Source organism: Alligator mississippiensis, chromosome 7 (assembly GCF_030867095.1).
Source record: "Alligator mississippiensis isolate rAllMis1 chromosome 7, rAllMis1, whole genome shotgun sequence".
NCBI classification, from domain to species: domain Eukaryota; kingdom Metazoa; phylum Chordata; order Crocodylia; family Alligatoridae; genus Alligator; species Alligator mississippiensis.
Window position 1 is genome coordinate 51,512,427 of NC_081830.1, and position 15,445 is coordinate 51,527,871.

A 15,445-nucleotide genomic window follows, 5' to 3' on the forward strand; every position below is an offset into this window, starting at 1 on the left:
GCATGTCCCCCTCCCCTCATTAAGCCATACTTTTCTCATTAGGGGAAGCAGCTGAGACTTCTTGAAAGTTCTGGCATTGTGATTTCTCCAGACCAAGCCATACTCATGCTAGTAAACTTGCCACAATGGTTGGTTTTTTGCTTAGAAACTACAAGGCTTGGGGGAGAGGGGGGAAGGGGAAAGGGCAAGGCAGGGGGAGAATGCAGCTATGGATCCCATCAACTGCACCCATGCAATTATTAGGAAGTCTTGTGCATGCAAAGTAATAGCAAGCACCACACAAGCTAACAGTAGCTTTTTAAGGGTGTCACACACTTCCACTGTAACAGCCCCAACAGTTTACCTGCTGATGCCAAAATGGTGTTCATCTGATCAGTAGCAGTTGCAGGTAGTGAGTTTCCAGATAGCTGTCTTCTGAATAGACAAAGGAATTATCTTATAGTCCGAGGGTAAGTTTAGAACAGATGTCCAGGAAAGTGCTTTTGGTGATTTTGAACCTCTGTATCCATGGCTGGCCTTCTAAGTCCTTCTTGGAGCATTATCTCCAGTGTTATCTCCAGTTCCATCACCTCCATCATCATCTAGGAGAAGATACAGCTGTGGAAAAGGAAAGCTGTCACTGCTGGAGTATTGCAAAGTGTTGCCAAAATTGCTTCCAAAGGGGCAGCTGCCTGACATAAAGGGATAAACATTTGCACAAGCTGGTGAATATTTCCAGTGTCTTGTCCATATTGATCTTTCTGTAAATTAAAAAATGGCATCAGCCATCAGAAAAGAGGCAGATCATAGAAACCAGAGAGAAAAATCATGGCAGTTTTAGTAAATGTGGAACAGAAAGACTTCTGGCTCATTTCTGGAATTCATCCCATCATGCAGTACACCATCTATCTTATAATACGAATAGGGCATAACAGCAATACAAAGGGCTGTGGGATGTCTCCTCACAAAGCTGTTCACATACTTCCAGGTATATCCTTCCACCCCACGGAAAGCTTTGTTTTGTAGTGAAGTAAAAGTTGGATGCAACTTCAGTGAAGTAATTGCATTGCTTTTGCATCTCTGAAGTACATCTCTGAAGTAAATCCATTCACACTGAGAAGTCCTAAGAAAAACCTTTAATTCATTTCCATGTCAGGGCTGGATCTGTCACAAAATCCCTCCCTACCAAAAATGCCCACACTAACCATGAGTTTGGAAATCTAAACAATAACACACACAGTTTTGGAGGAAAGGGTAGTAAAAATTAGTAGTCAATGAGCCAGAAGAACCTCCATTCTTTAACTCCTACTCCAGAAATTGCAACCTCCCAGAGAAAAGGTCAGGCCCGGCCGCCCTGGGATCCCTTCAGTAGTGGTTGGTTAATAGAAGTATAGTGGAAAATTCAGTGCATGGAACCCCAGGCCTACTATTAATCCTTATTTTATTGCTTACAAGCCATATGCTGTCAGGTTTTATTTCTGCACCAAGACCTTAAGTTTCTCAGGGCAGCAAGATCTAAAAATTTTAAATAATCTCTTGAATCAGACCACCAGTAGGTAAGTAGATTTATTGGCCTCTAACCTGAGTACCAGCCAGTCCACTGCTGGCTGTTTAAGAGGTGACATTTCTGTCTCATTGAAACCAATGGCAAAACTCTTGTTGTTTTACAAAGGGCTAAGATTTCATTAACGGTTTTAAAAGGGTAAACTTTAAAAGCAGTGAGAACATCCTATGTCTGACAAAAGCCAGGACTTCTCACTGTGAATGGATTTACCTCAGAGATGCATCAAAGCAAAAGCAATGCAACTGCTTCTGAGGAAGTGCCATAGGGAACAACTAAGGTATAACCTATTTACAGGAGAAGCTACGTTCAATACCCCCTCAGGTATACCCTGAAGCACGAGGATTTATATCCCTCCAACATCTCAAGGCTATTTAAAGTAAATATAGATGATCTTGTTATCTACATTATCTAAGCCTATTCATCTATCTGTCTGTCTGTCCTACCATAAATCTCACCAAACACTTGGCTTCAGGGGCATCCTGTAGCAATAGATTCCCTGGGGAAAATACATAATGTAAGTAAAATTATTGTGCCCCTCTGTTCTTGTCTGAAAGGAATAGGTAAACAGAGCTCACAACATTAGAAAATTAAGCTTTGTAAACCTGTGACAGTATCTATTACCTGTGTATTTATTTGAAACCTCCAGATAGATCACAACTATTTGCATCTTAAAAATGCCCAGTATTCAGTTGGACTTATGCCCACAAATATATCTGTACAGGACTTTGCTAGGCTATCATAAGAAGGATGATGTCTATTAATTTGAGTGTTGGGAAGACCAACATTTTGGTATGAATTGCATGTTTACCCAGGTGTCAACATAAAACTGCTTTGTTAAGAAATGTTCTTGATACTCATTTGGTTTACGCAAGTGTTACCACATTATACACTCACTTTCTTTGGCAGAGTTATTCCTGATTTACTCTGACATAAATCAGAGGAGAATTATGCCCACAGTAATGTTCTTTTGAATACCTCCATGACTCAGTGCTTGACAATTCAAATGATTTAAAAGTCACCATTCATAATTATAGGAAAGCATTAAAACAATGTGTTGTTACTAATTTACTACCTTTATGAAGATTTTTACCATGACTGGTATTTTACAAACCTAAAACAAACCAATGTAATTCAGAATCCAGATATCTTACACTCACCTCTTTCTTAAAATAGTTTTCCAGAACATTGGGATCTCACAGAGTTTTGACAAACCCAGGAAATATGAAAGAACAAGAGAGAAAATCTAAGGGCAAACGCATTGTTTTTCTTTTGATGGATAAAACCAGACCACAGATATTCTGTTAGTAGGTTTCCTGTTGCCATTCTCCTCCAAGGAATTACTCTTAAAACCTACACTGATGTAAAGTTTTAAGAACACTGTCTAATTGATTTCTTCATCACTGACAGGGATTTAAAAGCTGGAGTATTGACAGACGCACGGAAAGTATTGCGAGTTGAAATGCATTAAGGTAATACTTACATCAAATATAAGTACTTATGCTACTGCAAGACACATGAGAATGAATGACACCCAATTGTTTGATTCATTGTTTTGGCAGAAGCTATATTCTGTACAACCCTGATATGTTCAAATCTCTGCCAGTAACAGGGAGTGCTAACAGTTGCAGAAACCATAGGCCAGCTGATGTATAATGGTAGAACTCAGTTGACTTCAGTGGAGTTGAAGGCTTGACTCTTTGTGCTTGGTAATTTACATGTAAGTGGTGGAAAAGAGCAGGAACAAAATCAGAAAAAAGTTACAGGAATTTTTTTTGCAGCAGATAATGCAGGAAGACTGTGCAATGTAAAGCATAGACTACAGATGACAGTATCAAGAAAGTTACCTTTTCCTTTGTACTATCCGTCAGTAATATGATAGAATAGATACCTCAGTGTAACATCCAGGGTAAAGTTTAAACAATTTCATGAGATTGCCATTATCAATATTGCATAATCATATTTCTCAGATTTACCTATGCCAGGATTATCTAAATTTAGAAGCTGACAAACATGACAGTCAATCTGGGTAAGCTATTCTTTCTCCCTTTTTCCCAACAGTAACATTTCCCAAACTAACTCCCACACAGATACAAGATGAATGACTGAAAACTGCCATGATTTTCCTTCTTCATATTAATACGTGTTTGTAAAAATCAGAGGAGCTGATAATGATAAAATGCTTCCCTTATGGCTAGGGACAGAAGTTACACATAAACCAGTTTAAACCTGTAACAGAACAGAAGTTCAAACTGGTTTAAACTTCTGAAACTGGTTTTAGATAAACCTAGTTGAATGTAGTATCACACTTAACTGATTTGGGTCAAACCGGTTTACGAAATTTCTGTCCCAGACTCCTTCCTAGTTTAAGTTAAATCAGTCTTCCATCATGTTTTCCAGCCCTGGGTTGGATTGTGCTGTCTGCTCCAGCAGAGAAGGGTTTGTGAGGGGCAGGAAAGAGGGTGGGAGGTGGGGACTGGCCCCCGGGCAACTCCTGGCTCAGGTCTGGGGCCAGAAGCACAGAGCTTCCCTGCCCTGCTAAACTTACTGAAAGTTACTGCTGGCTGTGACTGTGGACTACAAATCCTAGAGGGACCTTGAAGCAGGAAGAGGAAGTGATGAGCAACCCTGCAGAATCCTGCTGTTGTGATTCTGGACTGCAAATCCCAGAGACTTCAGGGGCAGCAGGAAGAGGAAGCGAACATGCAGCCCATGCTGGTTACATGTCATGGAGCCATGCACTAGTGCTCCCTGGTTTGTGGTCTGAGCCACTGCAGGTATGTGGCTGTATTTCCTGAATCAAAAGTGAATGTCTGTCCAGTTGTTTCTCAGTTTAATATCTGCAGTTTAGACTAACCTGCAAAGGCTGAATTGATTCAGTCTCAGGTTTTTTGACTGTCTGTACATAGCCATTGTGCCTAAAGTACAACAAACATTTCAAATAGTTGGGAATTTTTTTGTGGATTTTTGTGGATTTTTTGGTCAGAAAATGCAGATTTGTTCATACCATGAAAGCATTTCAATTTTCAAATAACTTTTTGCTGGGAACATCTCTCAGGTCAAAAATGTAATTCCTACTCACAGAGAAACCCAGAGGAGTGAACCTGGGGCTTGAGTATCCCAGATGAGTGTGTTCTGAGGTTAGCACTCTCTCTCCGCCCTTCCCCCTGCCTTTTCCTCTCCCCATCAAAAGATTACATTTTTGTTCTCATCAAGAACAAATTCCAAAACCTTGAAATAGTTCATGAATTAGAATTCTTGCTTTCTGGCCAAGCCTACTTTCAAACTAGTGATTTCAGTACTGAACTAGAAATACCAGTTTCTCCAAGGTAGAAAGATAAAACCCAAATAAATATAGGTGTATTGTATTACCTTAATTCACAACTGGCCATTCCCAAGATGTGTTAGTCACCACTTCCTGCATTTATTTTGTTAACTTATGGCTGGATATTTAATATCAAAAGTATTCAGCCTTGGATGAAAAACTGTTAAGTATGTTACATGATTCTCCAGGTATACACATGATAGTGACATAAACATCTTTTTCAACCCATACTAGCAACAATACTGTATATCAGTTACTACAGCACAGATAGCAATGTTTTCTAATTTTACCCATATTTTTATTGGAGCCTGCCCCCTTAAGGAGCTACACAGAAAAAGTCACACTAGAAAGAAGGCTATCTGATCAGCTGCCATCATTCTCTCAATATATATCTAGAGCAGGGGTGGGCAAAATACGGCCTCCATGCTGGATCTGGCCCACAGAGGGACTTTGTCTGGTCCATGGCAGATCCCTTGTTCCCACTTGGCCCATGCGCTGTCCAGCTCATGGTGCATCCCACCACCCCTGGGTGCGCAGCAGGGCTGGGGTGGCTCTGCAGCTCGACCTCATTGCTTGGCATCCCAGGAGATGGAGGATTGTTCCAGCTGCCGCTGCTGCTGACCCCAGCCCTATGGAGACTGGAAGGGAAGTGCATGCATAGCCCCGGCCTGCCCTGCACCTGCTCTGAACCTGTTCTGGCTACAGCAGACCAGCTCTCGACCAGTTGGGACCTATGTGCACAGCTCCAACCCTGGGCAGCCCTACACCTGCCCCGTAGCAGACTGCCCACATGGTAGAGCAGCTGTAGTGGCAGTGGCTTCGCAGAAGCTGCTGCTGGGCATTGGGGAAAAGCAGCTGCCTCCCCCTTGCTGCTGCTGGGCCCTTCTTGCTGCAGCCTCCTGGAGCCCGCCCCCAGGCTGCCCTGTGACTCTTCTCCACTACTGTCACCAGCACTGCCTCTGGGCCACCCAGTGGGGCAGCAGTGACAGTGAAGAGGAACTGCAGGTTGGGCTCTGGGTAACTGCAGCAAGAAGGGCCCAGCAGAGGTGAGGGGGAGGCAGCCTCTTTTCCCTCATGTTCAGCAGCAGTTTCTACCTGGCCGCTGCCACTGCCATTGCTGCTTAGTGTGGGTGGGTGGGTCTGGAGCAGGTGTGGGGTGGGCCAGGACAAGGGCTGCTAAGGTCCCAGCTGGTCTAGAGCTGGTTTGTTCTGGCTGGGGCAGGTCTGGAGTGGGTGCAGGGCAGGCCGAAGCTGGGGCTCTGCGCTCAGCTGCTGCTGGGCACTGGTGGCAGTGGCATGGAGGAGGAGCAGGTTGGCTCCAGGCTTTTGGGGTGAGTAGGGGTACTGACCAGTCCGTGCAGCTCCCCAAAAGCGCCTTTGTGGCCTGCAGGCCCAAATGATTGCCTGTCTCTGATCTAGAGCCTCATATAGTATGATCATCTTTCAGTCTAAGGGTATGGACACAAACACCAGTTATACCAGGTTAAGTGTGTAGGTGAGGAAGACTTACAACATAGTCATTGTGTAATGTGACCACTCCTACCCTGTGACAAGCAGAAGCTAAACCATGGTAACTTAGTTTAGGTTTCATTTACTGCAAGGTAAGAGGGAACACACAAAACACTGTAAAGTGGCTGAGGTTCTGCAAATGCCCTTTCCCCAACTTTTAATTCAATATCATTTGTTCATCTGTCCATATCCTAAACACTGCAAAAAAATTATCGAGAGCAAAAAAGAGGGCTAGATGTTTTGGGTTTTTTTCTCCACCCTTCTGGACACATCACATCCCTGCACATCCTTGCAAACCGACATTGGCACCCAGGGTGGACAACTGAAGACCCTCTGGGTTAAAATCCATGGTGAACATGGCACAGGGGACACAATGGTAGGAGTCTAATACAGACCTCCTAATCAGGATCAAGAGCTCAACCAGGAATTGGCCAAGGAACTGGTTGAGGCTACATGCTCCCAGTGCATGGTTATCACGAGAGACTTCAACCCAGACATCTTGTGGGAAGAGCACTTGGCCAAATCCGAACGGTCACAAAGCTTCCTCACGTGTGTGGATGAGCTCTATTTGACTCAAGAAGTTTATGGACTGACAAGAGGTAAAGCACTGCTTGACCTGGTACTGGCAAAGGGGGATGATCTAGTCAGCAACCTAATGATTGAAGGGAAGCTGGGAGACAGTGACCACGAGCTGATCATTTTCACTATCCACCGCAAAGCTGGCAAGTCAGTCAGCAATGCAGAAGTCATTGACTTCAGGCAAGTGGACTTTGACAAGCTCAGGAGGTTTGTTGGCAAGGCCCTAAGGGGCCATGACTTGAAGGGGAGGGGAGTTCAGGATGAGTAGTTGCTTCTCAAGGGAATGATCCTGAAAGCACAAGCAATGTCTGTCCTGTCTCGGAAGAAAGGTAGCAAAAGAGCACAGCAGCTCCCTTGGCTCTGCAGGGAACTTGTGGACCTCCTGTGTCTAAAAAGAAAGTCCTATAAAGGATGGAAGATTGGAATTACCTCAAAGGAGGAATATTCTGCACTGGTCCACACCTGTAGGAAGTGAACCAGGAAAGCCAAGGCTGCAACTGAACTCCAACTGGCTACACATATCAAAGACAATAAAAAGTCCTTTTTCAGATATGTGGGGAGCCAGAAGAAAAGCAAGGATAACACTGGACCCCCGCTAAACCAAATGGGACAACTGACAACCAGCACCCAGGAAAAAGCCAACATGCTTAATGGGTATTTTGCATGGGTTTTTCACCAGCCCCAAGGGACGGCCCTGCTTAACACGGTACAGGATCGCCAGGCTGAGGGAGAATCACTGTAGACCATGTAAAGGAACACCTTGAGAGGCTGGACACCTTTAAGTCAGCTGGCCCAGATAGTTTACACCCCAGGGTACTTAAGGAGCTGGCAAGCATCATAGCTCAGCCACTGGCATGGATCTTTGAGAACTCCTGGTGCTCAGGTGAAGTGCCCAAAGATTGGAAGAAGGCCAATGTGATGGCCAACTGTGGCCTCAGCTACATCACAATCCGATGGCTGGGGAATTGGCTCCGGGGTTGGACCCAGAGAGTGGTAATAAATGGAAGTAAATCATCGTGGTGTGCCGTAACCAGTGGATCCCACAAGGCTCAATTCTTGGGCCTATACTCTTTAACATCTTTATTGACGATGTAGACATTGGTGTCAGAAGCAGACTGGCCAAGTTCACCAATGACACCAAACTTAGGGGTAAAGCATCCACACCTGAGGATAGGTTGGTGATCCAGGCCAACCTTGACAGGCTCAGAAAATGGGCAGATGAAAACCTGATGGCATTCAACACTGAAAAATGCAAGGTACTCCATCTTGGGGATAAAACCTCACAGCACTCTTATAGGCTCGGCAGTGCTACGCTTGCTAGCACCATGGCCGAAAGGGACTTGTGGGTCATGATTGAGCACAAGATGAATATCAGCCACCAATGTGATATTGCAGCTGGCAAAGTGAGCAAAACTCTGGCTTGCATCCATAGATGCTACTCAAGCAAATCTCAGGATGTCATCTTCCCGCTGTACTCGGCCTTGGTGAGGCCATAGCTGGAGTATTGCAATTCTGGGCTCCACAATTCAAGAAGGATGTGGAAAATCTTGACAGAGTCTAGAGGAGAGCCACGTGCATGATCAGAGGGCAGGAGAACAGGTCTTATGAAGAGAGGCTGAGAGCCATGGGACTCTTCAGCCTGGAAAGGCGCAGGCTCAGGGAGGGCCTGGTGGCTGCCTGTAAGTATATAAGGGAGCTGGGGGAACGCCTGTTCCCCAGAGCGCCCCAAGGAACTACAAGGTCAAATGGTCACAAACTCCTCCAAGACCATTTCAGGCTGGACATAAGAAAAAAACTTCTTTACTGTCTGAGCCCCCAAGGCCTGGAATAGACTGCCTCCAGAGGTGGTGCAAGCACCTACTCTGGACTCTTTTAAGAAACATTTGGATGTCTATCTTGCTGGGATCCTTTGACCCCAGCTGACTTCCTGCCCCTGGGGCAGGGGGTTGAACTCAATGATCATCCGAGGTCCCTTCCAGCCCTAATGTCTATGAAATCTATTAAATGAAAACTGTCATGGGCAAAACACAAAACATAGTTCCAGACTATATTGAAGACCTTTTGGAAAGTTATTTTGTTGCTACAGATAGCATTTTGTTTCTTCCCCCCCTTTCCCTCTCTCCTCTTTCTCTTCCCTCAGTCCTGCTAGGAAGACTTGTATTAGGACAGGATCTCTGCTAAAAATCTCTCTTCTTACTGCTTCCTTCCTACTCAAAGGCCCAATATTCTGTTACTGAAAACAATCATTTCCAGAGGGATCAGTAATGTCATCACAAATATTGCTAATTCCTGTTGCTGAATCCTCCCTTGAAGTTTGCATTTGTTGTAAATAGAGTCCTTTGGAAATAACAGGTTGCAGAAATAGAACATAGGAGCTTGAAAGGAGAACTAAGCAATAGCAGCAGATGACCCTTTGGAAAGCCTCCATAATAATAGGAAAAATGGATGCATGCACACATATTTCCCTACTAGAACTTTGAAAAAAATTAGAAGTAACAAATTTGACTTTTAAAAATGTGATCTACACCCCTTCTATGTTCTTATTGTGGTTTACTAGTTAGTGAGTTGGGGGAACACCATGAGAGTCAAAATGCCAGTTCTTATTTGTTTGAAGCAGACAAGGCAGGGGTGTGGGAAGCAGATTCTAAGCAGAACATAGTAGGTGGAAGCCTAGGATAAAAAACAGAGAAGAACATAGCCATGTGAGGAAAAGGGGACACCTTAATAAAACACCCTCTTGAAGCACTAAGTCCCCTCAGCAGAAAATAAGACCAAGGCAAAAGGAAGATAGATGCTGACCTAAGCAGTGAGAATGCATGTCCACAAAATGCAAGAGAAAATGACTGTGGGAATGCTTTCTTTGTTGAAGCAAAGGGTCAGGAATGTGGCACAAGTAATGGAAGCAGTGTCTTTATGCCAGGATTTGCCTTTGTACCTAAAACAACTGGCTAACTCTGCATTCAAAAGCTAACCTCAGGATTTTCAACAATGCTAAATTTGCAATAGATTCAGGAGTAGAAGTAACTGTAATTTGTAAGGAGACTTTTAAGAAGAGGCCTCCACTGAAGAAGTACGTACTAATGCCCAATGACTTAGCTAGACAGGTAAATTGGCTAGGTCTATTCAAAACCTGTACTAGTTGTAAAGGCAAGGTGTATGTCATTTATGGAACTCCTACAAGAAATCTCCTTGAATGTCCCAGCTGTGGAGACAGGCCTTCAAGAGGGCATAAGATTAGAGAAAAAATAGCAGACTTGAAGACAGACCAGTATAGAGCCTATTAAAAAAACAACAGATAAAAATGAATGGTATACAACAGAGTACACTGCTGAACTGAAAGGAGCTTGCCAGGGGAAATATATGGTCACATTGATAACCGAAGTAACTAAGGGTGAAATGAAACATTTAGGAGAAAAAGGAATATTCGTTCTCCTAGGGATGACAGAAGCCCTGATTCTCTGTATGACCTTGTGATGGCACCACAGTGAGGCTCCTGGCAGCCTTGGGACTGCTTTGTACTCCATCAGCTGGTTGCATTCCTCGAAAGGGCATTTTCTAGCTGGGGAGTCAGATCCCAGCATGGTCTGGCACTGGGGTTCCATACCTGATAAAGACTTACTGATAGCAGAAGGCAGATGGAACTTGCCCTAGTTTAAAGCAAGGGATATAGTCCTGATAAAACTAGATATAGACAGATACTGGACTACACCAGTTCCTGTCACTGGGCATACTGGTACCTTCTATATCTGTCTGATTGGGATGAACCATAACGTCTGCTACAGAAGAAACAGGCGGGTATGGAATGCAGCTGAATTCCCACGTGGATCCAGGAACAGTGCTACTCACACCACAGGCTTACTAAGGCAATAATTCTGTGAAGAAAACCTACTGACCTGGAATGTGGATAATCTAAGAAAAATCAAAACTTCCATTCCTCAAGGTCAGAGTACAAACAAATGTGGATGTCAACAGCTTGCATAGATCTAGTTTGCTCTTCAGTGTTGATGCTTGTCTAACAAAACAAAAAGGAGGCATTTTCCAGATTTGTAGAGGAAAGAGAAAGCTCTACTATAAAGAAGTAATACAGAGGAAGAGAAGGCACTTTTGGAGGAATGGGTTGTTTTGTTTTCTCTGTTTTAATAATGTTGTAATAAGCTCCTTGTTCAGTGTTAGAGGTAAGCAGCTCCATCGTCATATGGTGGAGGGAACCCAACACCATTACTGGAAATAATGCTGAACTAAGAGCATTCAGCATTTTCCCTAGCCTAAATAATACTAATAATGGTAAATTTAGTTAGTAAATAAGTTAGCACAATAGAACTGCTGTAGCTGTCCCCTTTATATGGGTTATCAAAAAGGAAAGAAACAATCTTTAAAGTAAACATCTTTACAGCAAGCAGTAAAGATAAAATTGCAAGTTAATGTCAGTTAATACAGAATCCATTTTGAAATTCATTTTTGTTTTAAAGCAGTATTTCTATTGGACAGAATGAAAAGTGCATTGGATCCTTACATTGTATCTGTTCCTGCAGCTTTTTGGTACTTTGGTATTTTCTTGACAGAACAGCCCATGAGGTTCTAATTAGGAGGCAGCATGGTGTCCATTCAACTAAGCAGTAAATCAGCACTCTGTCAGTCTTGGCAAACTTTCTTGCCTGCAGCAATCCTTAACATTCAGCAGAACACAAATGCTGGTCATCACATTAACTGTGGCCCACAGTTCAGCTTTCCAGTCACACCCCACCCTAGTTCCATCTCTAGATCCAGGAAAGAAGAGGAAAATGTGCTGCAGGAGGAATAAATATTGGTTTAACAATGAACACAGGGATTCAGGGTTTGAAAGCACGAGAAATATTAAGAAATATGAAAGTATTTGGCCTGGCACTGGTAGATTACTAGTAACCAGCAGTTGTAATTCACAGAAGTGATCTTTTTAAAACACACTTAGTATCTCTCTGTCCTGGGGTAGTGAGACTAGGGAATTAGTATTCACTGTTCTCTGCTATGCTCCCTGCCCTCTCCCAACTTTAATAATTAGGGGAAAAACACAAGAACAGAATTGGGGAAGACAGACAGAAAATAAAGGTTTAAAAAAAATTTCTAACACTTTTCACTTTCACACCTGGCCAGTGCTTTCTTATCAGTCCCCAACTGGTTTCAATGGCAGGCAGGAATTGCCACTGTCTTTGCAGTGAATTCCCCCCTAGTCCCTGGATGTCTCTACTTCCCTGCTGGCCCTCAGCACACTTGCCTCTGCCCCACAGCTCCAGCCTTTTCAGTTGCTGTCCCCATGTGGCAGACTCTCTCCATCTCTACTATCTGGGGCTTACACCAGCAGGCTGAAGGCTGGCAGGCACTCACACAGGCACATGCAGGCAGGCACAGGCACGTGGACTCTGGCTCCCCTGCTTGTATTTCATACCCCCACCAACTACTAGAAAGAACCACAATTCTCTGGGCAGAGGCCCTTCGCACACCATCCAGAGGGCAGAGTGCCATTAGCTATGCCACACCCAGCCCATCTGCAATCCATCCATTAATGCTTTCCCCACCAAAACAACACTCATCCAAAGAAACACTTTCAACATGTAACATAAAATACAATCACATAAATGTCACACACTCAGGGAGGAAAGTCACTCTCATAGGAAAGCAACAGAGAATGCAATTAAGGAAGGGAGATAAGATGGGAAGTCGTTGGGAAAGTGGGTTTTCACCAAAATTAACATAGAGGATGGATGGTTGATCTTGTAGTAAATGTGAAGGCCTAAGATCAGAAACCTGGGTCATGGTCCTTGTGGTATATAAAATGTATCCTTAAGAGGCCAGCAGTGGGATGACCCAGTCCCTCCCCCTGATGCCCTGAGGGTGCGGTTTGTGGTGGTGGGTAGTTGTAGTCCTTCCTGCAAGCTGTGAGCGTGCGAGTTGATGAATCTTGTTCCTAATAAATATAAAGCTGTTTACCACCCCACCCCCCTGGTCTCTGCTGAATGGTGACTCAAGGACAGAACCCCAAAGGCATGGAGGTCTGAGTGAGTACCCCGGCCCTGAACCCAATGGCATATAGCCCTGGATGTGTCACAGCTGTGGCTTTGGGCATAGAAATGCCTCTATTTCATCTAAAATGGTATGGTAGGAAATACCGCTCTAGACAAGTTAAAGACCCAGGGTAAAATCCTGACCTCACTTACTTCAATAATTAAATTGAATATAACAGGGCCAGAACTCTGCTACCAAACCAGCAAGAAAGTTTTGTTTCATCAGATGTGAATGTATGTATTCATGTATCTACTCTTCTGCACCTTTTTCCTCATCAGTATCACCCTAGGGAAAGCCATGGAGTTGGCAACAGGGGCTTAAATAATAGGAGTGGCCCACAACAATGAGTTACTGGACTAACATTTGCTGACATCCCCAAAATCATGTTAACAGCTACCTCCTTGCTGGTCCACTGAGGTCAATGGCAAAATTCCAGATGATTTTAAGGGAATCATGATCCCTCCCCAGAGAGCTCAGGAAGCAAAATGTACTTGCATTACAACTGTTTATCAGCACAAATAAGACAGACAAGGCTAGGAATGGAACAACATGAATGCTAAGGAAGAATTTATGAGGAAAAGGAAACTAAGTTAATAGTTTCAATGGCATTTAAAGGTTTTGGAGCCAGCAACAGGCTTTATTCAAGAATATACACTGCTAAAATTCTCATTTCTACAGGGACTTTGTGCTGTGTATAGACGGTACCGTAATAGATGGGCATCCTTGCCTTAAGCAGTTTTGGATACTGCCAAAGCAAGCAACTTTTAAAATCTACAATAACTTTTAACTAATTGCAGAAGTCAAGCCAGACAGTACAAAAAGGCCTGGAGTTGAGGTTTTGACAGATTGGGACTGCACTTCAAGGAAGAGTAACACAGCATGAGCTCTTTGCAAAGAGACCAAGATGCCAACTGGCTTAGACTAAAGCTTGACATCACTCTGAAAAGCCCAGAAACTGTGTTTGAAAAGCTGACAATCTCCGTTCTTGTATGCACGATATACAGTTTAACTAAAACTAGCACATTAGAATGTAGAGATTTCTTATCCTTCCTCTTTTGAAGTCATCATTTATCAAAACACAAGGAGAACGAGGAAAGTGCAGTGCACTAGTCTGAAGTGTACTTCAGACTATACTGTTTGTGGAAGCATTAGTGGTATGCATGTTGAAGCCTGTTAAAAATTAAGATTTAACTGATTTTAGCTAAGCAAATTGGCCAGAATTTTTTTAAAGATGCCAAATGATTCTATTTTCCAAAAAAGAAAAACACATTTTCACTTGCCTATTAACCAACAGATGTTAATAGTGCACTTAAATATCTTTGCAAATGTGAAAGCTGACAAACAATGTAGTTATGAACCTAATGGCTAGTGAATTAATTAGAGCAAAGTGACTAGAGAAATAAAAAAAAAAGTTACAATTGCCATTTCTAAGAGGCAGTAGCATAATAACTAGGGAGGGTGAGTGGAGTGCCAGCCCCAGGCACCATTTTAGAGGCGGGTGCAAGATTGCTGGATGTGCCACTGCCAGCCCAGCCACTTCTGCTGCCCCAGCTGCCTAGGATGCAAAAAATTGCTTGTTACACCTTTGCTGAGAGGTGTTATAGGGAACTGAAGGTCTGGAATTCAATTAATCCTAGCTGATACAAAGAGTGTAAATGCCCCCAGTCTTTGGAGTGAGCGTCACTATTACAATCCACTGTTGGTACCAACATGGCAGCATATGGGCACTGTTTTATAGCTATGCACTTTCCAGGTGTCCTGAGTCCAAAGTCCTCTCTGAATCACTGTCACCACATTTTGGAGGAACAATTTGCAAAATATGAACATCCCAATGAGGCTCATTTGTGCAGCTGAAGTCTTCCTAGTGGCATTTCCACAAGGGGCCTGCAAGCCAGCTTCTGCTGCTGTGAGCTCAGAAAAGAGAAAAGCTGGTAAAATGAAAGCTGCCCTCCCAAGTTCATGCTTCCTTAATACCTGCTCTTCAATAATAGAATGTAGTCAGAAGAAAAATCACTAAAATGGACTCTGTGAAAGAAGAATAACTGGAGGAGCCCACGCCACAAAGTTTGATCCCACACCAAGCTCCCTTCAAGTTGTTCATGGGTGTTTGAATCAGAGTTTTTAATTATGGCCAGTGTCCTTGAAGAGATTCAAAATCAGTTTATTTTAAACAGCCGATTGATAGAGGTACTGCTGTTTATAAGCCAGGAGGGTTTCATTTACATCCTACATTGTTAGAAAGACAGACAGACAGACCAACCCTCCCAAGCTTGGTCAATAAAACAAAAGTTCTCCCTGGAGATGCACAGTACAAATGATCTGGAACTCATAACAGTACCATCTGCCTCACTCCAAGAGGTGATCAATCATTTTGAAATGCTAAACACCAAGAATCCCTTACTCTGTAATACTGTCCAAATCAACTTATATTGAACAGCTGAACAAAGGATGCT